The sequence below is a fragment of the Scyliorhinus torazame genome, chromosome 19 (genome assembly GCF_047496885.1).
Source record: "Scyliorhinus torazame isolate Kashiwa2021f chromosome 19, sScyTor2.1, whole genome shotgun sequence".
Taxonomy (NCBI): Eukaryota; Metazoa; Chordata; class Chondrichthyes; order Carcharhiniformes; family Scyliorhinidae; genus Scyliorhinus; species Scyliorhinus torazame.
In genome coordinates this window covers 6,493,606-6,511,777 of record NC_092725.1, presented here as the reverse complement: position 1 = coordinate 6,511,777, position 18,172 = coordinate 6,493,606, and positions in this window count along the sequence as shown.

Below are 18,172 nucleotides of genomic sequence, written 5' to 3'. Positions count from 1 at the left end.
CTCAGTACTGACCCTCTGACAGTGCAGCACTCCCTCAGTACTGACCCTCTGACAATGCGGCACTCCCTCAGTACTGACCCTCTGACAGTGCGGCACTCCCTCAATACTGACCCTCTGACAGTGCGCGCTCCCTCAATACTGACCCTCTTACAGTGCAGCACTCCCTCAGTACTGACCCTCTGACAGTGCTGCACTCCCTCAGTACTGACCCTCTGACAGTGCAGCACTCCCTCAGTACTGACCCTCTGACAGTGCGGCACTCCCTCAATACTGACCCTATGACAGTGCGCGCTCCCTCAATACTGACCCTCTTACAGTGCAGCACTCCCTCAGTACTGACCCTCTGACCGTGCTGCACTCCCTCAGTACTGACCCTCTGACAGTGCAGCACTCCCTCAGTACTGACCCTCTGACAGTGCGGCACTCCCTCAGTACTGACCCTCCGACAGTGCGGCGCTCCCTCACTATTGACCCACTAGCAGTGCAGCACTCCCTCAGTCCTGACCCTCTGACAGTGCGGCACTCCCTCAGTACTGACCCTCTGACAGTGCAGCACTCCCTCCGTACTGACCCTCTGACAATGCGGCACTCCCTCAGTACTGACCCTCTGACAGTGTGGCACTCCCTCAGTACTGACCCTCTGACAGTGCGGCACTCCCTCAGCACTGACCCTCTGACAGTGTGGCACTCCCTCAGTACTGACCCTCTGACAGTGCAGCACTCCCTCAGTACTGACCCTCTGACAGTGCAGCACTCCCTCAGTACTGACCCTATGACAGTGCTGCCCTCCCTCAGTACTGACCCTCTGACAGTGCAGCACTCCCTCAGTATTGACCTTCTGGCAGTGCAGCACTCCCTCAGTACTGACCCTCTGACAGTGCGGCACTCCTTCAGTACTGACCCTCTGGCAGTGCGGCGCTCCCTCAGTACTGACCCTCTGACAGTGCAGCACTCCCTCAGTACTGACCCTCTGACAATGCGACACTCCCTCAGTACTGACCCTCTGACAGTGCGGCACTCCTTCAGTACTGACCCTCTGACAGTGCAGCACTCCCTCAGTACTGACCCTCTGACAGTGCGGCACTCCCTCAGTACTGACCCTCTGACAGTGCAGCACTCCCTCAGTACTGACCCTCTGACAGTGCGACACTCCCTCAGTACTGACCCTCTGACAGTGCGGCACTCCTTCAGTACTGACCCTCTGACAGTGCGGCACTCCCTCAGTACTGACCCTCTGACAGTGCAGCACTCCCTCAGTACTGACCCTCTGACAGTGCGGCACTCCCCCAGTACTGACCCTCTGACAGTGCTGCACTCCCTCAGTACTGACCCTCTGACAGTGCGGCACTCTTTCAGTACTGACCCTCTGACAGTGCGGCACTCCCTCAGTACTGACCCTCTGACAGTGCAGCACTCCCTCAGTACTGACCCTCTGACAGTACTGCACTCCCTCAGTACTGACCCTCTGACAGCGCGGCACTCCCTCAGTACTTACCCTCTGACAGTGCGGCTCTCCCTCAGTACTGACCCTCTGACAGTACTGCACTCCCTCAGTACTGACCCACTGACAGTGCGGCACTCCCTCAGTACTTACCCTCTGACAGTGCGGCTCTCCCTCAGTACTGACCCACTGACAGTGCGGCACTCCCTCAGTACTGACCCTCTGACAATGCGGCACTCCCTCAGTACTGACCCTCTGAAAGTGCGGCACCCCCTCAGTACTGACCCTCTGACAGTGCGGCACTCCCTCAGTACTGACCCTCTGACAGTGCGGCACTCCCTCAGTACTGACCCTCTGACAGTGCGGCACCCCCTCAGTACTGACCCTCTGACAGTGCGGCACTCCCTCAGTACTTACCCTCTGACAGTGCGGCACTCGCTCAGTACTGACCCTCTGACAGTGCGGCACTCCCTCAGTACTGACCCTCTGACAGTGCGGCACCCCCTCAGTACTGACCCTCTGACAGTGCGGCACTCCCTCAGTACTGACCCACTGACAGTTCAGGACTCCCCCAGTACTGACCCTCTGACAGTGCTGCACTCCCCCAGTACTGATCCTCTGACAGTGCGGCACTCACTCAGCACTGACCCTCTGACAGTGCGCCGCTCCCTCAGCACTGACCCTCCAACAGTGCGGCACACTCTCAGTACTGACCCTCTGACAGTGCAGCTCTCCCCCAGTACTAACCCTCTGAGAGTGCGGCACTCCCTCAGTACTGAGCCTCTGACAGTGCGGCACTCCCTCAGTACTGACCCTCTGACAGTGTAGCACTCACTTAGTACTGACACTCTGACAGTGCGCCGCTCCCTCAGCACTGACCCTCCGACAGTGCGGCACACTCTCAGTACTGACCCTCTGACAGTGCAGCTCTCCCTCCGTGCTGACCGTCTGACAGTGCGGCACTCCCTCAGTACTGACCCTCTGACAGTGCGGCACTCCCTCAATACTGACCCTCTTACAGTGCAGCACTCCCTCAGTACTGACCCTCTGACAGTGCAGCACTCCCTCAGTACTGACCCTCTGACAGTGCGGCACTCCCTCAGTACTGACCCTCTGACAGTGCAGCACTCCCTCAGTACTGACCCTCTGACAGTGCGACACTCCCTCAGTACTGACCCTCTGACAGTGCGGCACTCCTTCAGTACTGACCCTCTGACAGTGCGGCACTCCCTCAGTACTGACCCTCTGACAGTGCAGCACTCCCTCAGTACTGACCCTCTGACAGTGCGGCACTCCCCCAGTACTGACCCTCTGACAGTGCTGCACTCCCTCAGTACTGACCCTCTGACAGTGCGGCACTCCTTCAGTACTGACCCTCTGACAGTGCGGCACTCCCTCAGTACTGACCCTCTGACAGTGCAGCACTCCCTCAGTACTGACCCTCTGACAGTACTGCACTCCCTCAGTACTGACCCTCTGACAGCGCGGCACTCCCTCAGTACTGACCCTCTGACAGTGCAGCACTCCCTCAGTACTGACCCTCTGACAGTGCGGCACTCCCTCAATACTGACCCTATGACAGTGCGCGCTCCCTCAATACTGACCCTCTTACAGTGCAGCACTCCCTCAGTACTGACCCTCTGACCGTGCTGCACTCCCTCAGTACTGACCCTCTGACAGTGCAGCACTCCCTCAGTACTGACCCTCTGACAGTGCGGCACTCCCTCAGTACTGACCCTCCGACAGTGCGGCGCTCCCTCACTATTGACCCACTAGCAGTGCAGCACTCCCTCAGTCCTGACCCTCTGACAGTGCGGCACTCCCTCAGTACTGACCCTCTGACAGTGCAGCACTCCCTCAGTACTGACCCTCTGACAATGCGGCACTCCCTCAGTACTGACCCTCTGACAGTGTGGCACTCCCTCAGTACTGACCCTCTGACAGTGCGGCACTCCCTCAGCACTGACCCTCTGACAGTGTGGCACTCCCTCAGTACTGACCCTCTGACAGTGCAGCACTCCCTCAGTACTGACCCTCTGACAGTGCAGCACTCCCTCAGTACTGACCCTATGACAGTGCTGCCCTCCCTCAGTACTGACCCTCTGACAGTGCAGCACTCCCTCAGTATTGACCTTCTGGCAGTGCAGCACTCCCTCAGTACTGACCCTCTGACAGTGCGGCACTCCCTCAGTACTGACCCTCTGACAGTGCAGCACTCCCTCAGTGCTGACCTTCTGGCAGTGCAGCGCTCCCTCAGTACTGACCCTCTGACAGTGCGGCACTCCTTCAGTACTGACCCTCTGGCAGTGCGGCGCTCCCTCAGTACTGACCCTCTGACAGTGCAGCACTCCCTCAGTACTGACCCTCTGACAATGCGACACTCCCTCAGTACTGACCCTCTGACAGTGCGGCACTCCTTCAGTACTGACCCTCTGACAGTGCAGCACTCCCTCAGTACTGACCCTCTGACAGTGCGGCACTCCCTCAGTACTGACCCTCTGACAGTGCAGCACTCCCTCAGTACTGATCCTCTGACAGTGCGACACTCCCTCAGTACTGACCCTCTGACAGTGCGGCACTCCTTCAGTACTGACCCTCTGACAGTGCGGCACTCCCTCAGTACTGACCCTCTGACAGTGCAGCACTCCCTCAGTACTGACCCTCTGACAGTGCAGCACTCCCTCAGTACTGACCCCCTGGCAGTACTGCACTCCCTCAGTACTGACCCTCTGACAGCGCGGCACTCCCTCAGTACTTACCCTCTGACAGTGCGGCTCTCCCTCAGTACTGACCCTCTGACAGTACTGCACTCCCTCAGTACTGACCCACTGACAGTGCGGCACTCCCTCAGTACTTACCCTCTGACAGTGTGGCTCTCCCTCAGTACTGACCCACTGACAGTGCGGCACTCCCTCAGTACTGACCCTCTGACAATGCGGCACTCCCTCAGTACTGACCCTCTGACAGTGCGGCACCCCCTCAGTACTGACCCTCTGACAGTGCGGCACTCCCTCAGTACTGACCCTCTGACAGTGCGGCACTCCCTCAGTACTGACCCTCTGACAGTGCGGCACCCCCTCAGTACTGACCCTCTGACAGTGCGGCACTCCCTCAGTACTTACCCTCTGACAGTGCGGCACTCCCTCAGTACTTACCCTCTGACAGTGCGGCTCTCCCTCAGTACTGACCCACTGACAGCGCGGCACTCACTCAGTACTTACCCTCTGACAGTGCGGCACTCCCTCAGTACTGACCCTCTGACAGTGCGGCGCTCCCTCAGTACTGACTCTCTGACAGTGCAGCACTCCCTCAGTACTGACCCTCTGACAGTGCGGCACTCCCTCAGTACTGACCCTCTGACAGTGCGGCACTCCCTCAGTACAAACCCACTGACAGTGCGGTACTCCCTCAGTACTGACCCTCTGACAGTGCGGCACTCCCTCAGTACTGACTCTGACAGTGCGGCACTCCCTCAGTACAAACCCACTGACAGTGCGGTACTCCCTCAGTACTGACCCTCTGACAGTGCGGCACTCCCTCAGCACTGACCCTCTGACAGTGCGGCACTCCCTCAGTACTGACCCTCTGACAGTGCGGCACTCCCTCAGTACTGACCCTCTGACAGTGCGGCACTCCCTCAGTACTGACCCTCTGACAGTGCAGCACACCCCCGGTACTGACCCTCTGACAGTGCGGCACTCCCTCAGTACTGACCCTCTGACAGTGCGGCACTCCCTCAGTACTGACCCTCTGGCAGTGCAGCACTCCCTCAGTACTGACCCTCTGACAGTGCGGCACTCCCTCAGTACTGACCCTCTGACAGTGCGGCACTCCCTCAGTACTGACCCTCTGGCAGTGCAGCACTCCCTCAGCACTGACCCTCTGACAGTGCGGCACTCCCTCAGTACTGACCCTCTGACAGTGCGGCACTCCCTCAGTACTGACCCTCTGACAGTACAGCACTCCCTCAGTACTGACCCTCTGACAGTGCGGCACTCCCTCAGTACTGACCCTCTGACAGTGCGGTGCTCCCTCAGTACTGATCCTCTGACAGTGCAGCACTCCCTCAGTACTGACCCTCTGACAGTGCGGCACTCCCTCAGTACTGACCCTCTGGCAGTGCTGCACTCCCTCAGTACTGACCCACTGGCAGTGCTGCGCACTTTCAGCTTTGTTGAGTTCCGTGTTGCTGGGCAGCTACATCTCCAATTGAGGGTAGTCACACCGGCCGGTCCGAGGGAAGTCACTCCGGCCGGTCCGAGGCAAGTCACTCCGGCCGGTCCGATGGGAGTCTCTCCGGCCGGTCCGAGCGGAGTCACTCCGGCCGGTCCGAGCGGAGTCTCTCTGGCCAGTCCGAGGGGAGTCACTCCGGCCGGTCCGAGGGGAGTCACTCCGGCCGGTCCGAGGGGAGTCACTACGGCCGGTCCGAGAGGAGTCACTCCGGCCGGTCCGAGGGGAGTCTCTCTGGCCGGTCGGAGGGGAGTCACTCCGGCCGGTCCGAGGGGAGTCACTCCGGCCGGTCCGAGGGGAGTCTCTCTGGCCGGTCCGAGGGGAGTCACTCCGGCCGGTCCAATGGGAGTCTCTCCGGCCGGTCCGATGGGAGTCACTCCTGCCGGTCCGAGGGTGGTCACTCCGGCCGGTCCGAGGGGAGTCACTCCGGCCGGTCCGAGGGGAGTCATTCCGGCCAGTCCGAGGGGGGTCACTCCAGCCGGTCCGAGGGGGGTCACTCTGGCCGGTCCGAGGGGAGTCACTCCGGCCGGTCCGAGGGGAGTCACTCCGGCCGGTCCGAGGGGAGTCACTCCGGCCGGTCCGAGGGGAGTCACTCCGGCCGGTCCGAGGGGAGTCACTCCGGCCGGTCCGAGGGGAGTCACTCCGGCCGGTCCGAGGGGAGTCACTCCGGCCGGTCCGAAGGGAGTCACTCCGGCCGGTCCGAGGGGAGTCACTCCGGCCGGTCCGAGGGGGGTCACTCCGGCCGATCCGAGGGTGGTCACTCCGGCCGGTCTGAGGGGAGTCACACCGGCCGGTCCGAGGGGAGTCACTCCGGCCGGTCCGAGGGGAGTCACTCCGGCCGGTCCAATGGGAGTCTCTCCGGCCGGTCTGAGGGGAGTCACTCCGGCCGGTCCGAGGGGAGTCACTCCGGCCGATCCGAGGGGAGTCACTCCGGCCGGTCCGAGGGGAGTCACACCGGCCGGTCCGAGGGGAGTCACTCCGGCCGGTCCGAGGGGGGTCACTCCGGCCGGTCCGAGGGGAGTCACTCCGGCCGGTCCGAGGGGAGTCACTCCGGCCGGTCCGAGGGGAGTCACTCCGGCCGGTCCGAGGGGTGTCACTCTGGCCGGTCCGAGGGGGGTCACTCCGGCCGGTCCGAGGGGAGTCTCTCCGGCCGGTCCGAGGGGAGTCACTCCGGCCGGTCCGATGGGAGTCACTCCTGCCGGTCCGAGGGTGGTCACTCCGGCCGGTCCGAGGGGAGTCACTCCGGCCGGTCCGAGGGGAGTCACTCCGGCCGGTCCGAGGAGAGTCACTCCGGCCGGTCCGAGGGGAGTCACTCCGGCCGGTCCGAGGGGAGTCACTCCGGCCGGTCCGAGGGGAGTCACTCCGGCCGGTCCAATGGGAGTCTCTCCGGCCGGTCCGAGGGGAGTCACTCCGGCCGGTCCGAGGGGAGTCACTCCGGCCGGTCCGAGGGGAGTCACTCCGGCCGGTCCGAGGGGAGTCACTCCGGCCGGTCCGAGGGGAGTCACTCCGGCCGGTCCAATGGGAGTCTCTCCGGCCGGTCCGAGGGGAGTCACTCCGGCCGGTCCGAGGGTGGTCACTCCGTCCGGTCCGAGGGGAGTCACTCCGGCCGGTCTGAGGGGAGTCACTCCGGCCGGTCCGAGGGTGGTCACTCCGGCCGGTCCGAGGGGAGTCACTCCGGCCAGTCCGAGGGGAGTCACTCCGGCCGGTCCGAGGGGAGTCACTCCGGCCGGTCCGAGGGGAGTCACTCCGGCCGGTCCGAGCGGAGTCACTCCAGCCGGTCCGAGGGGAGTCACTCCGGCCGGTCCGAGGGTGGTCACTCCGGCCGGTCCGAGGGGAGTCACTCTGGCCAGTCCGAGGGGAGTCACTCCGGCCGGTCCGAGGGGAGTCACTCCGGCCGGTCCGAGGGGAGTCACTCCGGCCGGTCCGAGGGGAGTCACTCCGGCCGGTCCGAGGAGAGTCACTCCGGCCGGTCCGAGGAGAGTCACTCCATCCGGTCCGAGGGGAGTCACTCCGGCCGGTCCGAGGGGAGTCACTCCGGCCGGTCCGAGGGGAGTCACTTCGGCGGGTCCGAGCGGAGTCACTCCAGCCGGTCCGAGGGGAGTCACTCCGGCCGTTCCGAGGGTGATCACTCCGGCCGGTCCGAGGGGAGTCACTCCGGCCGGTCCGAGGGGAGTCACTCCGGCCGGTCCGAGGGGGGTCACTCCGGCCGGTCCGAGGGTGGTCACTCCGGCCGGTCCGAGGGGGGTCACTCCGGCCGGTCCGAGGGGACTCACTCCGGCCGGTCCGAGGGGAGTCACTCCGGCCGGTCCGAGGGGAGTCACTCCGGCCGGTCCGAGGGGAGTCACTCCGGCCGGTCCGAGGGGAGTCACTCCGGCCGGTCCGATGGGAGTCACTCCTGCCGGTCCGAGGGGAGTCTCTCTGGCCGGTCCGAGGGTGGTCACTCCGGCCGGTCCGAGGGTGGTCACTCCGGCCGGTCCGAGGGGAGTCACTCCGGCCGGTCCGAGGGGAGTCACTCCGGCCGGTCCGAGGGGAGTCACTCCGGCCGGTCCGAGGGGAGTCACTCCGGCCGGTCCAATGGGAGTCTCTCCGGCCGGTCCGAGGGGAGTCACTCCGGCCGGTCCGAGGGTGGTCACTCCGTCCGGTCCGAGGGGAGTCACTCCGGCCGGTCTGAGGGGAGTCACTCCGGCCGGTCCGAGGGTGGTCACTCCGGCCGGTCCGAGGGGAGTCACTCCGGCCAGTCCGAGGGGAGTCACTCCGGCCGGTCCGAGGGGAGTCACTCCGGCCGGTCCGAGGGGAGTCACTCCGGCCGGTCCGAGGGGAGTCACTCCGGCCGGTCCGAGGGGAGTCACTCCGGCGGGTCCGAGCGGAGTCACTCCAGCCGGTCCGAGGGGAGTCACTCCGGCCGGTCCGAGGGTGGTCACTCCGGCCGGTCCGAGGGGAGTCACTCCGGCCTGTCCGAGGGGAGTCACTCCGGCCGGTCCGAGGGGAGTCACTCCGGCCGGTCCGAGGGGAGTCACTCCGGCCGGTCCGAGGGGAGTCACTCCGGCCGGTCCGAGGGGAGTCACTCCGGCGGGTCCGAGCGGAGTCACTCCAGCCGGTCCGAGGGGAGTCACTCCGGCCGTTCCGAGGGTGATCACTCCGGCCGGTCCGAGGGGAGTCACTCCGGCCGGTCCGAGGGGAGTCACTCCGGCCGGTCCGAGGGGGGTCACTCCGGCCGGTCCGAGGGTGGTCACTCCGGCCGGTCCGAGGGGGGTCACTCCGGCCGGTCCGAGGGGACTCACTCTGGCCGGTCCGAGGGGAGTCACTCCGGCCGGTCCGAGGGGAGTCACTCCGGCCGGTCCGAGGGGAGTCACTCCGGCCGGTCCGAGGGGAGTCACTCTGGCCGGTCCGAGGGTGGTCACTCCGGCCGGTCCGAGGGTGGTCACTCCGGCCGGTCCGAGGGGGGTCACTCCGGCCGGTCTGAGGGGAGTCACTCCGGCCAGTCCGAGGGGGGTCACTCCGGCCGGTCCGAGGGGAGTCTCTCCGGCCGGTCCGAGGGGAGTCACTCCGGCCGGTCCGAGGGGAGTCACTCCGGCCGGTCCGATGGGAGTCACTCCGGCCGGTCCGAGGGGAGTCACTCCGGCCGGTCCGAGGGGAGTCACTCCGGCCGGTCCGAGGGGAGTCACTCCGGCCGGTCCGAGGGGAGACACTCCGGCCGGTCCGAGGGGAGTCTCTCTGGCCGGTCCGAGGGGAGTCACTCCGGCCGGTCCGAGGGGAGACACTCCGGCCGGTCCGAGGGTGGTCACTCCGGCCGGTCCGAGGGGGGTCACTCCGGCCGGTCCGAGGGGGGTATCTCCGGCCGCTCCGAGGGGGGTCACTCCGGCCGGTCCGAGGGGAGTCACTCCGGCCGGTCCGAGGGGAGTCACTCCGGCCGGTCTGAGGGGAGTCACTCCGGCCGGTCCGAGGGGAGTCACTCCGGCCGATCCGAGGGGAGTCACTCCGGCCGGTCCGAGGGGAGTCACACCGGCCGGTCCGAGGGGAGTCACTCCGGCCGGTCCGAGGGGGGTCACTCCGGCCGGTCCGAGGGGAGTCACTCCGGCCGGTCCGAGGGGAGTCACTCCGGCCGGTCCGAGGGGAGTCACTCCGGCCGGTCCGAGGGGTGTCACTCCGGCCGGTCCGAGGGGGGTCACTCCGGCCGGTCCGAGGGGAGTCTCTCCGGCCGGTCCGAGGGGAGTCACTCCGGCCGGTCCGATGGGAGTCACTCCTGCCGGTCCGAGGGTGGTCACTCCGGCCGGTCCGAGGGGAGTCACTCCGGCCGGTCCGAGGGGAGTCACTCCGGCCGGTCCGAGGGGAGTCACTCCGGCCGGTCCGAGGGGAGTCACTCCGGCCGGTCCAATGGGAGTCTCTCCGGCCGGTCCGAGGGGAGTCACTCCGGCCGGTCCGAGGGGAGTCACTCCGGCCGGTCCGAGGGGAGTCACTCCGGCCGGTCCGAGGGGAGTCACTCCGGCCGGTCCGAGGGGAGTCACTCCGGCCGGTCCAATGGGAGTCTCTCCGGCCGGTCCGAGGGGAGTCACTCCGGCCGGTCCGAGGGTGGTCACTCCGTCCGGTCCGAGGGGAGTCACTCCGGCCGGTCTGAGGGGAGTCACTCCGGCCGGTCCGAGGGTGGTCACTCCGGCCGGTCCGAGGGGAGTCACTCCGGCCAGTCCGAGGGGAGTCACTCCGGCCGGTCCGAGGGGAGTCCACTCCGGCCGGTCCGAGGGGAGTCACTCCGGCCGGTCCGAGCGGAGTCACTCCAGCAGGTCCGAGGGAGTCACTCCGGCCGGTCCGAGGGTGGTCACTCCGGCCGGTCCGAGGGGAGTCACTCCGGCCAGTCCGAGGGGAGTCACTCCGGCCGGTCCGAGGGGAGTCACTCCGGCCGGTCCGAGGGAGTCACTCCGGCCGGTCCGAGGGGAGTCACTCCGGCCGGTCCGAGGAGAGTCACTCCGGCCGGTCCGAGGAGAGTCACTCCATCCGGTCCGAGGGGAGTCACTCCGGCCGGTCCGAGGGGAGTCACTCCGGCCGGTCCGAGGGGAGTCACTTCGGCGGGTCCGAGCGGAGTCACTCCAGCCGGTCCGAGGGGAGTCACTCCGGCCGTTCCGAGGGTGATCACTCCGGCCGGTCCGAGGGGAGTCACTCCGGCCGGTCCGAGGGGAGTCACTCCGGCCGGTCCCGAGGGGGGTCACTCCGGCCGGTCCGAGGGTGGTCACTCCGGCCGGTCCGAGGGGGGTCACTCCGGCCGGTCCGAGGGGACTCACTCCGGCCGGTCCGAGGGGAGTCACTCCGGCCGGTCCGAGGGGAGTCACTCCGGCCGGTCCGAGGGGAGTCACTCCGGCCGGTCCGAGGGGAGTCACTCCGGCCGGTCCGATGGGAGTCACTCCTGCCGGTCCGAGGGGAGTCTCTCTGGCCGGTCCGAGGGTGGTCACTCCGGCCGGTCCGAGGGTGGTCACTCCGGCCGGTCCGAGGGGAGTCACTCCGGCCGGTCCGAGGGGAGTCACTCCGGCCGGTCGAGGGAGTCACTCCGGCCGGTCCGAGGGGAGTCACTCCGGCCGGTCCGAGGGGAGTCACTCCGGCCGGTCCAATGGGAGTCTCTCCGGCCGGTCCGAGGGAGTCACTCCGGCCGGTCCGAGGGTGGTCACTCCGTCCGGTCCGAGGGGAGTCACTCCGGCCGGTCTGAGGGGAGTCACTCCGGCCGGTCCGAGGGTGGTCACTCCGGCCGGTCCAAGGGGAGTCACTCCGGCCAGTCCGAGGGGAGTCACTCCGGCCGGTCCGAGGGGAGTCACTCCGGCCGGTCCGAGGGGAGTCACTCCGGCCGGTCCGAGGGGAGTCACTCCGGCCGGTCCGAGGGGAGTCACTCCGGCGGGTCCGAGCGGAGTCACTCCAGCCGGTCCGAGGGGAGTCACTCCGGCCGGTCCGAGGGTGGTCACTCCGGCCGGTCCGAGGGGAGTCACTCCGGCCAGTCCGAGGGGAGTCACTCCGGCCGGTCCGAGGGGAGTCACTCCGGCCGGTCCGAGGGGAGTCACTCCGGCCGGTCCGAGGGGAGTCACTCCGGCCGGTCCGAGGGGAGTCACTCCGGCGGGTCCGAGCGGAGTCACTCCAGCCGGTCCGAGGGGAGTCACTCCGGCCGTTCCGAGGGTGATCACTCCGGCCGGTCCGAGGGGAGTCACTCCGGCCGGTCCGAGGGGAGTCACTCCGGCCGGTCCGAGGGGGGTCACTCCGGCCGGTCCGAGGGTGGTCACTCCGGCCGGTCCGAGGGGGGTCACTCCGGCCGGTCCGAGGGGACTCACTCCGGCCGGTCCGAGGGGAGTCACTCCGGCCGGTCCGAGGGGAGTCACTCCGGCCGGTCCGAGGGGAGTCACTCCGGCCGGTCCGAGGGGAGTCACTCTGGCCGGTCCGAGGGTGGTCACTCCGGCCGGTCCGAGGGTGGTCACTCCGGCCGGTCCGAGGGGGTCACTCCGGCCGGTCTGAGGGGAGTCACTCCGGCCAGTCCGAGGGGGGTCACTCCGGCCGGTCCGAGGGGAGTCTCTCCGGCCGGTCCGAGGGGAGTCACTCCGGCCGGTCCGAGGGGAGTCACTCCGGCCGGTCCGATGGGAGTCACTCCTGCCGGTCCGAGGGTGGTCAGTCCGGCCGGTCTGAGGGGGGTCACTCCGGCCGTTCGAGGGGAGTCACTCCGGCCGGTCCGAGGGGAGTCACTCCGGCCGGTCCGAGGGGAGTCACTCCGGCCGGTCCGAGGGGAGTCACTCCGGCCGGTCCGAGGGGAGTCACTCCGGCCGGTCCGAGGGGAGTCACTCCGGCCGGTCCGAGGGTGGTCACTCCGGCCGGTCCGAGGGGAGTCCACTCCGGCCGGTCCGAGGGGAGTCACTCCGGCCGGTCCGAGGGGAGTCACTCCGGCCGGTCCGAGGGGGGTCACTCCGGCCGGTCCGAGGGCGGTCACTCCGGCCGGTCCGAGGGGGGTCACTCCGGCCGGTCCGAGGGGAGTCACTCCGGCCGGTCCGAGGGGAGTCACTCCGGCCGGTCCGAGGGGAGTCACTCCGGCCGGTCCGAGGGGAGTCACTCCGGCCGGTCCGAGGGGGTCACTCCGGCCGGTCCGAGGGTGGTCACTCCGGCCGGTCCGAGGGCGGTCACACCCGGCCGGTCCGAGGGGAGTCACTCCGGCCGGTCCGAGGGGAGTCACTCCGGCCGGTCCGATGGGAGTCTCTCCGGCCGGTCCGAGGGGAGTCACTCCGGCCGGTCCGAGCGGAGTCTCTCTGGCCAGTCCGAGGGGAGTCACTCCGGCCGGTCCGAGGGGAGTCACTCCGGCCGGTCCGAGGGGAGTCACTCCGGCCGGTCCAATGGGAGTGACTCCGGCCGGTCTGAGGGGAGTCACTCCGGCCGTTCCGAGGGGAGTCACTCCGGCCGGTCCAATGGGAGTCTCTCCGGCCGGTCCAAGGGGAGTCACTCCGGCCGGTCCGAGGGGAGTCACTCCGGCCGGTCCGAGGGAGTCACTCCGGCCAGTCCGAGGGGAGTCACTCCGGCCGGTCCGAGGGGAGTCTCTCCGGCCGGTCCAAGGGGAGTCACTCCGGCCGGTCCGAGGGGAGTCACTCCGGCCGGTCCGTGGGGGAGTCACTCCGGCCGGTCCGAGGGGAGTCACTCCGGCCGGTCCGAGGGGAGTCACTCCGGCCGGTCCGAGGGGAGTCACTCCGGCCGCCCCGCTGGGAGTCACTCCGGCCGGTCCGATGGTGCTCACTCCGGCCGGTCCGAGGGTGGTCACTCCGGCCGGTCCGAGGGGAGTCACTCCGGCCGGTCCGAGGGGGGTCACTCCGGCCGGTCCGAGGGTGGTCACTCCGGCCGGTCCGAGGGGGGTCACTCCGGCCGGTCCGAGGGGAGTCACTCCGGCCGGTCCGAGGGGAGTCACTCCGGCCGGTCCGAGGGGAGTCACTCCAGCCGGTCCGATGGGAGTCACTCCGGCCGGTCTGAGGGTGGTCACCTCCGGCCGGTCTGAGGGTGGTCACTCCGGCCGCCCCGCTGGGAGTCACTCCGGCCGGTCCGATGGTGGTCACTCCGGCCGGTCCGAGGGGAGTCACTCCAGCCGTTCCGAGGGGAGTCACTCCGGCCGGTCCGAGGGGAGTCACTCCGGCCGGTCCGAGGGTGGTCACTCCGGCCGGTCTGAGGGGGGTCACTCCGGCCGTTCCGAGGGGAGTCACTCCGGCCGGTCCGAGGGGAGTCACTCCGGCCGGTCCGAGGGGAGTCACTCCGGCCGGTCCGAGGGTGGTCACTCCGGCCGGTCTGAGGGGGGTCACTCCGGCCGTTCCGAGGGGAGTCACTCCGGCGGTCCGAGGGGAGTCACTCCGGCCGGTCCGAGGGGAGTCACTCCGGCCGGTCCGAGGGGAGTCACTCCGGCCGGTCCGAGGGGAGTCACTCCGGCCGGTCCGAGGGGAGTCACTCCGGCCGGTCCGAGGGGAGTCACTCCGGCCGGTCCGATGGGCGTCATTCCGGCCGGTCCAATGGGAGTCTCTCCGGCCGGTCCGAGGGGAGTCACTCCGGCCGGTCCGAGGGGAGTCACTCCGGCCGGTCCGAGGGGAGTCACTCCGGCCGGTCCGAGGGGAGTCACTCCGGCCGGTCCGAGGGGAGTCACTCCGGCCGGTCCGATGGGAGTCTCTCCGGCCGGTCCGAGGGGAGTCACTCCGGCCGGTCCGAGGGGAGTCACTCCGGCCGGTCCGAGGGGAGTCACTCCGGCCGGTCAGAGGGGAGTCACTCCGGCCGGTCCGAGGGGAGTCACTCCGGCCGGTCCGAGGGTGGTCACTCCGTCCGGTCCGAGGGGCGTCACTCCGGCCGGTCCGAGGGGAGTCACTCCGGCCGGTCCGAGGGTGGTCACTCCGGCCGGTCCGAGGGGAGTCACTCCGGCCGGTCCGAGGGGAGTCACTCCGGCCGGTCCGAGGGGAGTCACTCCGGCCGGTCCGAGGGGAGTCACTCCGGCCGGTCCGAGGGGGGGTCACTCCGGCCGGTCCGAGGGGGGTCACTCCGGCCGGTCCGAGGGGAGTCACTCCGGCCGGTCCGAGGGAGTCACTCCGGCCGGTCCGAGGGGAGTCACTCCGGCCGGTCCGAGGGGAGTCACTCCGGCCGGTCCGAGGGGGGTCACTCCGGCCGGTCCGAGGGGTGGTCACTCCGGCCGGTCCGAGGGGAGTCACACCGGCCGGTCCGAGGGGAGTCACTCCGGCCGGTCCGAGGGGAGTCACTCCGGCCGGTCCAATGGGAGTCTCTCCGGCCGGTCCGAGGGGAGTCACTCCGGCCGGTCCGAGCGGAGTCTCTCTGGCCAGTCCGAGGGGAGTCACTCCGGCCGGTCCGAGGGGAGTCACTCCGGCCGGTCCGAGGGGAGTCACTCCGGCCGGTCCAATGGGAGTGACTCCGGCCGGTCTGAGGGGAGTCACTCCGGCCGGTCCTATGGGAGTCTCTCCGGCCGGTCCAAGGGGAGTCACTCCGGCCGGTCCGAGGGGAGTCACTCCGGCCGGTCCGAGGGAGTCACTCCGGCCAGTCCGAGGGGAGTCACTCCGGCCGGTCCGAGGGGAGTCTCTCCGGCCGGTCCAAGGGGAGTCACTCCGGCGGTCCAAGGGGAGTCACTCCGGCCGGTCCGAGGGGAGTCACTCCGGCCGGTCCGAGGGGAGTCACTCCGGCCGGTCCGAGGGGAGTCACTCGGCCGCCCCGCTGGGAGTCACTCCGGCCGGTCCGATGGTGGTCACTCCGGCCGGTCCGAGGGTGGTCACTCCGGCCGGTCCGAGGGGAGTCACTCCAGCCGGTCCGATGGTGGTCACTCCGGCCGGTCCGAGGGTGGTCACACCGGCCGGTCCGAGGGTGGTCACTCCCGCCGGTCCGAGGGTGGTCACTCCGGCCGGTCCGAGGGGAGTCACTCCGGCCGGTCCGAGGGGAGTCACTCCGGCCGGTCCCGAGGGGAGTCACTCCGGCCGGTCCGAGGGGAGTCACTCCGGCCGGTCCGAGGGGAGTCACTCCGGCCGGTCCGAGGGGAGTCACTCCGGCCGGTCCGAGGGGAGTCACTCGGGCCGGTCCGAGGGGAGTCACTCCGGCCGGTCCGAGGGGAGTCACCGCCGGTCCGAGGGGAGTCACTCCGGCCGGTCCGAGGGGGGTCACTCCGGCCGGTCCGAGGGTGGTCACTCCGGCCGGTCCGAGGGTGGTCACTCCGGCCGGTCCCGAGGGGAGTCACTCCGGCCGGTCCGAGGGTGGTCACTCCGGCCGGTCCGAGGGTGGTCACTCCGGCCGGTCCGAGGGAGTCACTCCGGCCGGTCCGAGGGGAGTCACTCCGGCCGGTCCGAGGGGAGTCACTCCGGCCGGTCCGAGGGGAGTCACTCCGGCCGGTCCGAGGGGAGTCACTCGGGCCGGTCCGAGGGGAGTCACTCCGGCCCGGTCCGAGGGGAGTCTCTCCGGCCGGTCCGAGGGGAGTCACTCCGGCCGGTCCGAGGGGAGTCACTCCAGCCGGTCCGATGGGAGTCACTCCGGCCGGTCTGAGGGTGGTCACTCCGGCCGGTCTGAGGGGGTCACTCCGGCCGTTCCGAGGGGAGTCACTCCGGCCGGTCCGAGGGGAGTCACTCCGGCCGGTCCGAGGGTGGTCACTCCGGCCGGTCTGAGGGGGGTCACTCCGGCCGTTCCGAGGGGAGTCACTCCGGCCGGTCCGAGGGGAGTCACTCCGGCCGGTCCGAGGGGAGTCACTCCGGCCGGTCCGAGGGGTGGTCACTCCGGCCGGTCTGAGGGGGGTCACTCCGGCCGTTCCGAGGGGAGTCACTCCGGCCGGTCCGAGGGGAGTCACTCCGGCCGGTCCGAGGGGAGTCACTCCGGCCGGTCCGAGGGGAGTCACTCCGGCCGGTCCGAGGGGAGTCACTCCGGCCGGTCCGAGGGGAGTCACTCCGGCCGGTCCGAGGGGAGTCACTCCGGCCGGTCCGATGGGCGTCATTCCGGCCGGTCCAATGGGAGTCTCTCCGGCCGGTCCGAGGGGAGTCACTCCGGCCGGTCCGAGGGGAGTCACTCCGGCCGGTCCGAGGGGAGTCACTCCGGCCGGTCCGAGGGGAGTCACTCCGGCCGGTCCGAGGGGAGTCACTCCGGCCGGTCCGATGGGAGTCTCTCCGGCCGGTCCGAGGGGAGTCACTCCGGCCGGTCCGAGGGAGTCACTCCGGCCGTCCGAGGGGAGTCACTCCGGCCGGTCAGAGGGGAGTCACTCCGGCCGGTCCGAGGGGAGTCACTCCGGCCGGTCCGAGGGTGGTCACTCCGTCCGGTCCGAGGGGCGTCACTCCGGCCGGTCCGAGGGGAGTCACTCCGGCCGGTCCGAGGGTGGTCACTCCGGCCGGTCCGAGGGGAGTCACTCCGGCCGGTCCGAGGGGAGTCACTCCGGCCGGTCCGAGGGGAGTCACTCCGGCCGGTCCGAGGGGAGTCACTCCGGCCGGTCCGAGGGGGGTCACTCCGGCCGGTCCGAGGGGGGTCACTCCGGCCGGTCCGAGGGAGGTCACTCCGGCCGGTCCGAGGGGAGTCACTCCGGCCGGTCCGAGGGGAGTCACTCCGGCCGGTCCGAGGGGAGTCACTCCGGCCGGTCCGAGGGGGGTCACTCCGGCCGGTCCGAGGGTGGTCACTCCGGCCGGTCCGAGGGGAGTCACACCGGCCGGTCCGAGGGGAGTCACTCCGGCCGGTCCGAGGGGAGTCACTCCGGCCGGTCCAATGGGAGTCTCTCCGGCCGGTCCGAGGGGAGTCACTCCGGCCGGTCCGAGCGGAGTCTCTCTGGCCAGTCCGAGGGGAGTCACTCCGGCCGGTCCGAGGGGAGTCACTCCGGCCGGTCCGAGGGGAGTCACTCCGGCCGGTCCAATGGGAGTGACTCCGGCCGGTCTGAGGGGAGTCACTCCGGCCGGTCCTATGGGAGTCTCTCCGGCCGGTCCAAGGGGAGTCACTCCGGCCGGTCCGAGGGGAGTCACTCCGGCCGGTCCGAGGGGAGTCACTCCGGCCAGTCCGAGGGGAGTCACTCCGGCCGGTCCGAGGGGAGTCTCTCCGGCCGGTCCAAGGGGAGTCACTCCGGCCGGTCCAAGGGGAGTCACTCCGGCCGGTCCGAGGGGAGTCACTCCGGCCGGTCCGAGGGGAGTCACTCCGGCCGGTCCGAGGGGAGTCACTCCGGCCGCCCCGCTGGGAGTCACTCCGGCCGGTCCGATGGTGGTCACTCCGGCCGGTCCGAGGGTGGTCACTCCGGCCGGTCCGAGGGGAGTCACTCCAGCCGGTCCGATGGTGGTCACTCCGGCCGGTCCGAGGGTGGTCACACCGGCCGGTCCGAGGGTGGTCACTCCCGCCGGTCCGAGGGTGGTCACTCCGGCCGGTCCGAGGGGAGTCACTCCGGCCGGTCCGAGGGGAGTCACTCCGGCCGGTCCGAGGGGAGTCACTCCGGCCGGTCCGAGGGGAGTCACTCCGGCCGGTCCGAGGGGAGTCACTCCGGCCGGTCCGAGGGGAGTCACTCCGGCCGGTCCG